This window comes from Anser anser (genome assembly GCF_964211835.1).
Source record: "Anser anser genome assembly, chromosome: 1".
NCBI lineage: Eukaryota > Metazoa > Chordata > Aves > Anseriformes > Anatidae > Anser > Anser anser.
Window position 1 is genome coordinate 85553905 of NC_139720.1, and position 13057 is coordinate 85566961.

The 13057-nt window shown below is 37.2% G+C and overlaps 1 protein-coding gene across 3 annotated transcripts in view; it reads left to right on the forward strand.

Annotated features, from left to right (window-relative positions):
• The window catches only part of CADM2 (cell adhesion molecule 2), a 660501-nt gene that overhangs the window by 79604 nt on the left and 567840 nt on the right, over nt 1–13057 (forward strand). The gene's annotated exons all lie outside the window — the stretch shown is intronic.

Genomic DNA, 13057 nt, shown 5'->3' on the forward strand with positions numbered 1-13057 from the left:
TCTATTTTTAAAAATCCTATGTTATTCTGAAGTTATTGACAACAGTATAGCCTATCGGTTGATATTTCACATTTTGAAATTAGTTTTACTTTTTGTATGAGACAATAAAAGTATGATTTGGGGCCTGTATAATCAAAGCAAAATAAGGAAGAGGCATGTTGTTGAGCAGTGATGCTGGTAAGGCTTGGTTTCCTAACATTTCTCTGTATACCTGTGCAGTATACCTGTATTGGAAGTTCTCTGTCATTGTGCTTTCCCTTGTAGGGAAATCATAATCATTGATTATGATGAATTCTTCCCTCTATAAAAAAAATGTTTTAGGTTTATTAAGTTTTAAGCTTATTAAAGAAGAGCATTAAACTGATTTAGTTTGGTCAGACCTGCTACCAGTCACAAGCACTGATTCACCCAAACAGTGTACAATACTTAATTCTGAGATTAATTGAGCTCTAGATTATGCCAAAATGCTGACCATTTTAGTAACATTATCTTCTGATTGCCATGATAAAAGCAGCTGCTGTTAGTCAACCACAAAATACTTTTAGAAAACCAACTTATACATGAAAGTATATCTGAAATTCTAGTGGAGTTTATGGGTGAATAGGTGAAATAAGAGGGTCCATGAAAGAAGAACATTTTCTAACTTTGTTGGTGTGTGTGTGTGTGGGGGGGTAATATTCACCTTTCTCGACACATCTGAATCAGTTGTAGTACCTAAACCAGTTTTGTAAGTTATGCAGTCTGTATATACTTCTGGGTTGACTTTTACATCATACTGCTAGTATACCAGGATGTAAAAGATTTTCTCTCTGTCCCATTTAAGTATTTTTCTGATGCTCCTGCAAATACTTGTCCTCATGATGAGAGCTTTAATCTGCCTGATTGCTATTAGCAGTAGTGCCCACATACACCTTGGTGATTTCATCTCCTGAGGTACACTACTTGACTGGATTTGACTGAATGCTGATAGCCTTGCTCCTCCTCCTTTGTAACCCCTTTCATGAGTGACCAATGCCTGTAAAACTGACCACATTTTTTGTAAATTCTGTTTTGAAAGTTGTTGATGTGAGGAATTCAAACCAAAGACTTGATTATTGTGTTGGACAGGTATATCAGTGAAAAGTTGATTATTTTGTTAATTTCTAGTTGACTTATAGCGATAATTTCATACAAAACAATGTTTTGAAGTGCATATTGAAAAGAGGTGTTGTCTTCTTCCTCAAGAACGGAACTAGGCATGGATGGAAAGGAGAATTAATGTTTTAATAATTTTCATACTTGAAACATAATTATATATAAGAATTTGTACAAAAGTAGGGATGACTATGCTCTTTTTGTACACTGAAGCTGTTTAATTCTAAGAACTGCAACATCATTCTGTGAACATGGGAAATACAGTGTTTGCTATTCTTTCACCTAAATGTCTTCTTGAAAAAAAAACTTCCCCTAGCCAAGCAGCTTTTTACTTCTGTAGAGGGTAGCAAAAGATTCAAGGACTCGCAGCAAAGTACACAAGTGGTGAAAAAGAATCACTGCTGTAGTTGGCTACATTAAACAGTTTTAGTGAAAGATATTTCTATGAAAAAGCTGATGCCTCCCCCTGTGAACATTTGGTTACCTGGACGAATGCCCGTTCTTTGTGCTAAAGGCTGCAAAAACTGCAAATACATTTAATTATCCATTGACAGCATCTAATGAGTGTGTTAATATGATTAGTTAGAATTTGGAGTTTTCAGTGAGATATTAATGTTTTTTGGCAGGGTCTTTGGAACATGGTGACTTGCATGCTGTAGCTGCATTTCTTCTGTTTGGTTTCCTGTGTTTGATTTCCTTGAGAGGCCTCTGGCATACACAAATTCAGTACTATGTCATTTTTTCAGATTCCCTTTTCACATGTGTTTTTTTCCTAGTTAGAAATGTGCTGTGACCTCTGTTGGACTCCTGCATGTGCTGTTGCTGACACTGTTTGGATTTCTCCTAGACTGATCTTGAATCTCAAGGATTTTGCATAGGTAGCAATTCTCCCTGAAGTTTTAGGTGAAGTTTGTATTATTAGCCAACAAAGCATGTTCATCTGCAAAGTCGTGATGCTTTTGCAAAGTCAGCTGCCTTGTTTTTTTTTCTTCTTCTGACCTATCTCTTGATCATGCTTTAAAAGAGAAGGTTAGAACATATAAATGCTGGGTATTGCTGCCTTTGTCAAACTGCCATTCTGGGTTTATTTTTCAAACTAGGTAGTTGAGTTTTGCACCAACTTGCTTTTTTAAATTAATGTAGATGGATCAAGACTGTTGCCTGTAGACTACAAAACATTTACATTGAGCCTAAGTCCAGTGCAGAAGCTGTATGAGGCAGGTCAGTGTAACATTGGATTATATTTATTGCTACTGAAAGATGAGCGTTTGATTACCTTCAGCATGGTCATTTATGTGATTCCCAGGTCAGCATTGCCTTGTATGTCTGGATGGGCTTGCATGATAACCAGATGCAGAATGCACCTGCAAATATGCTCTTGAGACAGTTCTTAGGTACTTTTGGGAATGCTGCTTCTATATTTTATATGGTGCATGTGTTACAAGGTATTCCTAATGGAGGCTTTGAGCTCAGGTGTTTTATGTCCTTTATTTTAAATGCCCAGTGTATGTTGTGGTTTAGCTGCCCCAGACAGCAGCTCAGCACCACATGGCTGCTCGCTCACTCTCCCTGGTGGGATGGGGGAAGAATCGGAAAGGTAAAAGTGGGAGAAATCATGAGCTGAGATAAAAAACATTCACAAGGTGAAGCAAAAGCCATGTGCACACCAAGGCAGAGGAAGGAATTCCTTTGCTGCTTCCCTCCGGCAGGCAGGTGTCAGCCACTTCCTGAAAAGCAGGGCTCAGCATGTGGCATGGTTCCTGGGGAAGACAAACGCCATCGCTCCAAACATCCCTCCTTCCTCCTTCTTTACCCCATATTTATTGTTCATCACAACATCCCTTTGGGTAGCCCAGGCCAGCTGTCCTGGCTGTGTCCTCTCCCATCTCCTAGTGCAACCCCAGCCTCCTCGATGGCAGGGCAGCACCAGGAGCTGGAACGGCCTTGGTTCTGTGTGAGCACTGCTCTGCCCTAACTGGAACATGGGCGAGTTATCACTGCTGTTTTCATCAAAAACCCAAAACACACCATTGTGTGAGCCTCTGAAGAAAATTAACTCTGTCCCAGCCAAAACCATGACACTCTTCTGTAGCTTCTGTATTGTTCTGAACTTCAAGTTTTTACATGAAAGTGTTAAAATATCATAGGGAAAAACTGCTTGAAAATAATGCTGCTTTAGTCTGATACATGGTCTCTCTCCTTAAGTTATCGTTTTTAGCTACAAAACAACTCTTATCTTAACCTCTTACCTTACAGATATATGTATCTCTTAGAGTCTTATTTCTTATACCTGTTAGTCTCTCCCTCTCCCCCTTTTTTTTTATTTTATCACTTTACCTGGATGAGATCTGTAAATGAATAAACTTTCCTCCTGTGCTCCTACGCAGGAACACTTGCTTTCTGCCTTCCAGTAACAAAAGGCAAAGCAAGCCCCAACCACATAGGCCATGTACACACACAGGCTCTTGTGGTTCTTGCAGAAGATGTTTCAGCAGGCAGCTCTTCTGAAAGAAATGTCTTTAAAAGTGAAAGTGAGATTAAGTGCTTGGCAAGAGAAAAATCTGAAACACAGAGCTCAGTGCAGCTTATGATGAGATTTGCCCTAGAGCAGTGGGAGCAAGAAAACCAACAGAAAAAATAAATTTATATAAGCTTTTTGTCTTAGAGAAATATCTTAAAAGCTGGTGTGCCAAAAATGCCCAGTAAAACAATCTGCAGCCTTGCTATTTCCTTCATATGGTAAGGCTTGTTTTCTAAAGCTCTGTTAAATTGCAGTGTGTTTCCTCTGTAGTGTTAAATGAATCGCATGTATGCGGCTTCCTTGGTTATTGACCTCCCACAAATGTTTGCTGTATTCTACAGAGCAGTATCTTCTGTGAAAAAACAGAAGACATTATTTTAGGTGATGCTGTACAGACCTCAGGCTGTTGTTATTTAGTTATGGATGAATAATTCTTACTAGACAAAGAACTTAAGATATTTCTAAGAACTTTAGGAGCAATGATTATCTGTCAAACCTTTATTAATAAGCCTTTATTTTCATGGATTTTAATAATTAGTAATTACAGTTAAAAGCCATAATCATCTTACTTTTGTTAAGTGGCATTAATTTTGAATATATTAACTTTATGCCTTAGGTGAAACGACTTTTAATCTTAGTCTGAGCAAATTTAAACAATTTTGGGGTTCTATGACCATCTTTTTCATAAAGAGTTTTTGCAGTCCTGTGCCTCTCTATGCAGTAACTTAACTATCACTTCTCTACGCTGCATTATAGAGAAGAATAAACTAGGCAGTGTAGAAAAAAAGAAACTTTATAGTTAAGGAATTTGTACAATCAAGCTGACTGTGACAATTGATTTCCAGCTAAGTATGTGCTCTGGGTTTCAATACTACCAGAAACATTTCAGGTGTCCAAATTCTTAGTCAGATTTTCATTGTCCTTCATATATAAAGCTAGAATTCCTAGTAAGTTAAAAAAGGGTTCTGTTTGGAGCAAAGCTACAAAAATCTTTTTTTTTTTTTTTTTTTTTGTGGTGGTGGTAGTTTTTTTTTTTTTTTTGAGGGTGCACTTTGAATTTTGTTCTTCTTGTTTCTGTAATGAGCTCTAGTCCATGAGGAGGAAATTAGTGCTGATTTCCCAGCAGCTAGTCCTTCCAAGACATGTAAATGAAATGAACTTCAGGAGTGCATACTTCAACATGCATGGCTACCTGATACTGTTCTTTAATGTATGCAGCACTCTCATGTGCCATTTGCTAGAAGAGATGTAGAGAAAACAGTAAATACGAATAGTATTCACTGTTGAGCATATTCCAAGTTTGTTAAAACACATTAGTATTTATCTGAGAAGCATCATATTCTGTTATGCATTCTTTGAAAAGTAAACAAAAGGCTGATGCGATGCTCTATTGCTCATGGAAGCATGCAGTTGTCAAAGAAATTCTTAAAAGTACCTTTGTGTTGGTCTGCTGTAAAATGTAGGGAGTGCCTCAAGGTTGGAGAGGGGAAAAAGGGCGGGTGTGAGAACAAAGCAGGGGTTGTGGAGGGGATTTTCATTCAGTTAAAATATATGCAGTGGTAAAGCAGAAGAATAGAATTTATGGTGATCTACTTATGTCTGACAGGGTAGCTGGTGGGGAGGGGCACCAAACTGCAGGAAAGAACAGCTGTAAGTGGAAATTAAGGCTAGTAAATGGAGATTCTTTGTCTCAAGCTTAGAAAATTTTGTGAAAATTGAACTTCATAATCCTGTGAGAATTTCTAATAAAAATGTATTGGAAGACGATGAGCAACTTCTGTTGGTAATAGTTGCCTGCAATCTCTACATGAATAAATTGATGTATGTTGCTTCATTTAGAGAGTGATTAGTATTGTAAAATGCTAACAAATATGAAAATACATATGTGTATTCCTAACTCAGTTCAGTGGCTGACACCCAATGCTCAGCATTAATACCAAATTGGTCATTTATACCATAAAATTTTCTATGTAAATGAGATTTGGAGGTTTTTACTCCATAAGTTGTTGTACCAGCACATCAAAAACAATAAACCAAACCTATTTTGTTTCCTATAGTTATTCCATAACTAAATATGTACAAGCCTATTGACTTTTCTCTTTTTCTCTTCTTTCTTTTCTCTTTTTTTCTCTTTTCTCTTTTTTTTTTTTTTTAAGTAGAAACTATGAGGATACTTTTTTTGTTTGTTTGTTTGTTTGTTTTTCTGCAGTTACTTTGAACCACTTCAGCTACTGCAAAGGGTACATAAATGTTGAGTGTGGAAATTAGTTTCAGGGAGTAGGAAGAGAACTCAACTGTTTGGGGTAGAAAATCTGAAATGAAGTTTGAAGAAAGCAAATTTTCTTTTTCAGAACCAGAAGATCCAGCACTTCATAATACTTCAATTAAAGTCTAAAAAAGCCTACATTTTAATAGCTTTTTTTGTTGTCTAAAATACATGAAACTATTACAGTTATATTTTCCACTATTGTGTATACAGTTAGCTCCAAATTGTCTCTTGTAGCCACTGTCACACAGACTAGAAGTGGCAATGAGCAGAGAAATAATGACACAACTGCTCTTCCTATCCTGATGAGAAGGGGGCCATGCAATTTTTAAGTCATTTGCTAGCAGTTACTGTCCTTCCTGCCCTCTACCCCTTCGATACTAAGAAGTGAACAAATACCCTTGACATTTGTTAGCTTTTAGGAATTTATTTTATTCTCTACCAGAGCTTTGTCCCTTTGAATAACTGAGTAATTTAGTGAACTGTTTGACAGGAGTATTATAGGTATTGACTAAAATTAGGAATTACTGGAAGACGTTACTGTGTTAAAATTAACATACCCTGGCGTATTGCTTTTAGTTATATCAGTTTTATCAGTTTATGACAATTTCTTGCTTGAAAAGGACTTAGTCTTTTAGTATTCAGATCTTGAAAGCTTATAAAAGACCCCAGAAGCAGCGTAGCAAATGTGTGAATAAATATGTGAAGAGGTTTGAATATATGCAAACATGGTAATGCATTTTTAATTTGTTTAATTCAGTTCTGTTATTTCTTGTTCCTGGGAAGGGATTGTGAACATTAATTAGTTTATTTGCATGACAGTCATATTAGCAAAGTGTTCCTTTATTTTTGTAGGGTTAGATACTCAAGTAAAAACAGTTGACGGACACCTAACACTGCAGCAGATCGTCAGCAGAGCTGGTGCCAAGGCATGGTTTTGTGATTTTGCTATTGGACTGTGCTGCTGTAACTTGCCTATTGTGTGCATTTTTTGATAATGGCGATAGAAGCTGACTTAGGTATGGTAGGAGGATAGGCTGGATCTCATGCTTGAAAGATTTTCCTTTCTTAGAATATGAAGTTGAATAGAGAGGCTAATTCGAATGGGTGAGAAAACATAAACAGCATAGTTCCTTCTTTGGAACAAATTTTATGGAACATGTATACCAAATTGATGAAACAAGATTAATAAGCTCTGGGTATAGGTTTAGTTTTAAAAAAAAAAAAAAAAAGTTGGCTGTCCTAGTCCATAGACTGATGGAAGGAAGGAGCATCTTTCTATTCCATCCTTCCATCCTTTCTTATTCCATCCCACAATCAGAGTTCTAGGAGTAAACCAGGTTGCATCTTCCATTGTTGAAGGTTTATCAAATTAATTTAAAATAAAAAATGAAATGTCTGTAAACATGGACAGATTGCAGTGTCATTTACCAGAGTAGCTATGCAGTGTTTCATTGAGCCAGTGTGAAGTGCTTGAAAGTGTGAAAAGCAAAGTTAAGAAGACTGCCTCAAGCTCTAGTCACAACACGTAGGTCCATTCTGATACAGAGCACACATTTTCAAAACCACCTCTTGTACCTTCCTGCTTTAGATAGGTTTGTAGTGACAGTGTTTGATGTCCAAAATCTACAAACTCTGGTTCTAGGTAAATTTCCTTAAATTTTCATCTTCATTCCTTTCTTTCTGGCTTGAAAGCGATGCTGTCAAATAAATGACAACTCCTCCCCCAATGCTGTATTAAGTAGCATAAGTACATGCACAAGAAATACTGTATTGCGGCTGTTTTTCTTATACATTTCTTTTGTTGCTGTGGTTATTTCAGTCCAGAAAATTCAAGATTAGTCAAGCAGTACTGTGCTTTCATATCAGGTCCGTTTTAATTTTGAATGTGATGTTCATCTTTCAACATTCTCCTTTAATAATGACATGTTTAATTTTTCTTCAAGCGTGATGAGAGTCTCAAGTTGTTTATAAGCAGTAGTCAGAGCATTCGTCCTTATTGTTTGTATTTTCCAGGTGGGGAATTTGAGACAAGGGGGAGAGAACCAATTTAGCCAAAGTGTCAAGCTAAGTCACTACCAGCAACAATCTCCTATTTTAGCCACTGCATGCCCCCTTTTTTTTAAGGCAATTAAAATGTTGTTTATTCTCAATTTAATTATCCTTAAAGGTGAGCTAAGGAAACTAGGGGGAAAAGAAAAAACAGCCCTTTTGTATAGACAATGGAAGAAAAATGTGTATGTACCTGCTGTTTGGCAGTGGCCTTGAAGGAAAGGATGAAAAGAAATGATATATGCTGAGATAGGTAGATCAGACAACAGGTAGTATTGTTAATCTCTTGTTTAGGTGGATAAAAAAATCTCGCTTGTGAAGGTGGAAAGAAGGTGGACCAGCTTTCCCTCCTGCATTTTTCTCCCCAGTCAGTAGTAGGCTTGCTTTTCAGATCTCAGACCTTGAAGGTGCAGTAACATGTAGGGTCACAGTGTTCAAGTACAACCCTGGAGAGGATCGGAGTGCCCAGAGAGGGGAGCCAAGTGGGACTGGAGACAGGGGGGAGCCTCTCCAGTGTGATACCAGCTCGCTGCCAGTGCTCCGAGTTCCTGGACCAGTGCGGGCACCGATGTGCACTCTCTGTAAGAAGCGAGAGATGCAGTTTGGAGATCACACACGCAATTAGTAGGAAAATCTCTTTAGCTTCAGTGAGCTCATATCTGAGTGTCAGATGTTAAACTAATAAACTTGTGTGTCCTCAGAAAGAAGAAAGGGACAGTGAAATAACATCTCTAAGTGGCTGCATGTAGGAGTAACACTGTGATAAGACGTACAAGGATGAGGGATGGACTTTGCTCCTGCTTGGGAATCAGAATTTTGCACAAGACGTCTGAGCCTGCGTGCTGGCAGCTGAAGATGTGTCCTCACTCCCTTCTGGCCTCCAGGGACCCTGGTGGCTGCAGGTAGCAATGTGCAATTCAGCAGGTCTTTGCATGAGATAAATGTATATCCCAAGATAGAAGAGAGTGAAACTCAGTAATAGTCTGCAAGCACAACACATTATCATTTCAAGAGTAGCCTGCACCAGTCTGTAAACTGTTTAGGCTTGGTAAAGCTTTCCTGGAATCCCTGAGTGGATCTGAGAAGTGCTAACCAGTTAAGTATCAAATTTTTTGTCCACTGCACAGGGGAAAAATGAAAATGGCTGGTATCAAGAACATGGCTGGTAGCAAGTTATGCAGTATCAGCAGAAACATTGCTGGTGGCCAAATAAGAGAATTTGACCTGGGGATGAAGGTGGGAAAAGAGAAAGAAACTTAAGGGGGGGGGGGGGGGGGGAAGGAGGGCTGCCATGGGATCATGGATTCTCATGGGGACAGTTGTCATGCCTGGCTTTGTTCTTGTTCCTGCACATGATGAAGTTTATAATTTCCAAGTACTGCTTTTTGTTGTTGTTCTTCATTCTGTTGTTCTAGGCTTGGTAAATGCTCTTTGTGTGGAAGTTAGCTCCTGCAGAGATCTTCTCCATGACTGGTTTGAGAAACCTCATGGTCCTTTCTGGACTTCTAATTATATAAATGCATGATGTCGGATGTAGTACATAAAGTGAATTAAGAGATGTACAATGTAAGTGTGATTGAAGATAAGTTCACTGTGCTGGTTCTATCTAAGAGAAGCCTTAATGTGAATGCTCTGGCTGGGTAGCCTGAAATTACATCTGTTGTGAGTTCAGTGTTGCTATCTTCAGCATGTACTGCAGTTCTAGGCTTACCAGTCGCAGAGGCATTCTCAAAATAATTGTCACAATGGTATAAAAATGTTCAAATCTTCATACGCTTTTTGGGAGACTCAACCTGTTCCCTAGCGTGCACTGTAACCTACTGGAAAATTCAGTCAACTTTGATCTTAGAGGTTATCTATAGTAGTCCCAGATCTTCTACAGACTGCTGTTAACAATCCTTATTATAAGCCAAGGTTGCCTGCCTTGGGATACATCATTCACCGAGGCTGACTGACAGCTTGCACAAGGCTATTTCAGGTAGAGCTGGGAGAGAAGCCAAGTTTCAACTTCACCATGCAGTGTTTTGCAAAGTCTGTCTATACTGCACATTAACAGTGTGTGGTTGTCTATTGCCCTTCAGCAACTGCACTGCATATCAACATGTAGGACTGCTACTGTGTTTATGCTACCGAATTTATTTAGATGTACTTCTCGAACTCCCATTCACTCCTTCGCATACCTTGAATAGAGCTGCTATTGTATCTGGCTGTAACAAATGAATCAGAACTTGTTCCAGGAACCAAGAGAAGTTCCCAGCAAATACTGTCTAGACTTAGTTGTTGTTGTCCTTGTGTACATTTGTTGAGCACCCTTGATAAATCAGTCCTTTTTTGTGCTCTCTATACAGGGCAACTACTTGTTTCTCTCTGTTAATTATGCCTATAACTAAGATGATGTGTTTGGTAAGCATCATTGCCATAGCTTTTGTATCATACTCTGTGTTCTGGTATGTGCTTTTTTTCTTAGGTAAAGAAACAGTTGAAATTTCACTCTCCTAGGTCCTTTAAAAATAAATTTTTCATCTACAGACAAAGTCAGTAAGTCAATTCACATAATTTGTAAGTCTGAAAAATTGTTGTCTCAAGTAGCTAATTAAGGATGGGAAACCAATAAAGGAACATTTAGCTGTAGAAATCTTTTTTTTTTTAAAAAAAAATAAAAAAAGTTACCAGAGATCAAAACAAATAAAATACAGATGCTTCTGGGATGCTTACACTATCTATTCTACTAGAATGTAGTCCAAGATGGCATGCGGATAACAGCAATGAATGAGTGGGAGACAGATTTAGGAGGGCAGAAAGGAAGCATCACTGTTTCTTCAGACTTATTTTTAGCAGAAAGAGAAAACAATTCTCTTCGTAGGAAATTCTGCTGTTTAACTTTTACTCCAATCCAGGATAAAACCTGTTTACTATAGAAATGACACTAATAATTTCATTTCAGGTATATTGAAGGCTTTTTGCCCAATTGATACTGGATGGTTCCTCTCTGATTTTGAAACATTAGTGTCTTACTTCGGAATTTAACAGAAATCAAATGGAAAAATAATAATAATAATAAAAGAAACTAAAACTTAATCACGTGGAAAAATCACAACAACATTTTTGAAACTTAGAAAACATTTCCAAACTGTTCTGAAAACAAACAAACAAACAAACAAAAAAACAACACCACAGTTTTGATGAAAAAGTGTTTGTAATTTTTTTCCCCTTTTAAAGTCCTGTAGACTGTATCACACAGAGATGAAAATGAGGTAGTTGAAACAGTTATCAGACAAGGTTAGCTGGAAGGTAGTTGTAAGAGTGGTAGGCTGAGATGGTGTCCTGTTTCTGCTACTTTTCTGTGTTGCTGCTGAGCAGCATACTACTTCAAAAGGTGCAGGAGTTCTTGTACAGCTCACAGCCGTACGTCAGCTCTGCATTTTTAAGGAGCTAACAACATTTGATGGGAATATTCTTATCGCAGCAAGAGATTCAGTGGACGATAATCAGACTACTGACATAGAAGTCCACTAAATTATAGTTTGTATTTATATTCATCTAAACACACTTGGGGAGAACTTGAGAGAGGAGGGGGTTATATATATATATATATTATTTTTATATATATATATATATATATTTTTTTTTTTTTCTGAGTAGCTTCTAAGGGATTAATGTAAGGAGGAGACCTGCAAAGCCCACTGTGGAAGTTACATTACACAGAAACAATCATTCCTGTGTTTGTATGCATGCTTTTTCATTTAGTGTTGCTGTCAACAAAAGCAGTAAAATGGATTTTCCAATTTTTTATAATTCAAGAGGAATAAACAGAAATCATACAGTGCTGGTTATATGCTTAATGAAATACGTGTATATGCAAATAGGAGAAGCAATTTTTGGATACTCGGTGTGGAGGCTTACAAAATCCAGGCCAGACCAAAAAGCAGTGCTTGTTCTTTTTAAATAAAATTGTTTGTAGTAGAGGGTATCATTAGGCAGCAGTGAAAATAAATATTTTAGATTTTTTTTTTTACAAAAGATGAAACCTTAGTTTACAAGTAGAACTTTAGAATGGATTTTGTTTTCTTGGGCACATCTTTCTGCTGATATTGCTTGCCACTATTGCTAATGGGTTGTACGGAGGTGAAATAAACCATCAGATGACATTGAATGCAGTGTTCAGAGGTGCAGTGCCATGAAGTTTTATTACTGTTACTGTGCTTAAATTTCAGGTTTTAAGTTAACTGTAATTATAACTTTTAATTTAAGGATAAAATATCTGCACTTATATAGTCAGTAATACGCACAGTGATTTCAAATAGCTTGGACAAGAGAATTGAATACAAATGCATGAGAACAGAAGAGCCCACAAGCATTGCTTTCCTTGCAACTTGTTCTGGGTGTTCTCGTGTAAATAATACCTTCAGAGAATGTCAAATAAGGGCTGGTTTAGCATAGCTCTTAGCACTACCCAAAGAGGAAAAAATAGGTTAAGATAAAGGTGTTTTTTCTCTAATTTGAGAGTGAACGTTAGTTGTTCTGGATAATTTCCATACTCTTATGAAGTAGTTCATCTCAATAAGCATTAAAACACAGGAGAAACACAGAAGAGTCTAAATTTATCTCAGACTTTCAAATATGCCATAATATAATATTCATATATCCTTCAATTCTATCTGAGGTTTTGGCTTTTTTTTTTATTTTTTTTTTAATTTGTAATTGTATATTAATGTATTTTTCTCAGATTCTGACTGGATTTCTAGAGTTTCCAGGATTTTTATTTTTTAAGAGAAAACAGCATTTAGGTAATCCTGTTTATTTATAGTCTTCTCTGAAATTCAGTCTCACGCCATTTTCTCCTCATTTCCATTCATTTAAAAACTGAATTAATACAGCCTCTTAAAAACAAGACAAAAAACACACCGCGCCAAGAATGCAGCAATGTCGTATTTATAGGGATTCCAAAGATATCTCATTCAGGTTTAAGGCCAAAAAAAAGTTTTCTGGCAATGAGAGGTATTTTTATATATTAAGAAAAATGTGATAGACAACATACAGTCTGCATGTTCTCATCCAAGAAACTGTCTTGGATTTTAGTTGAA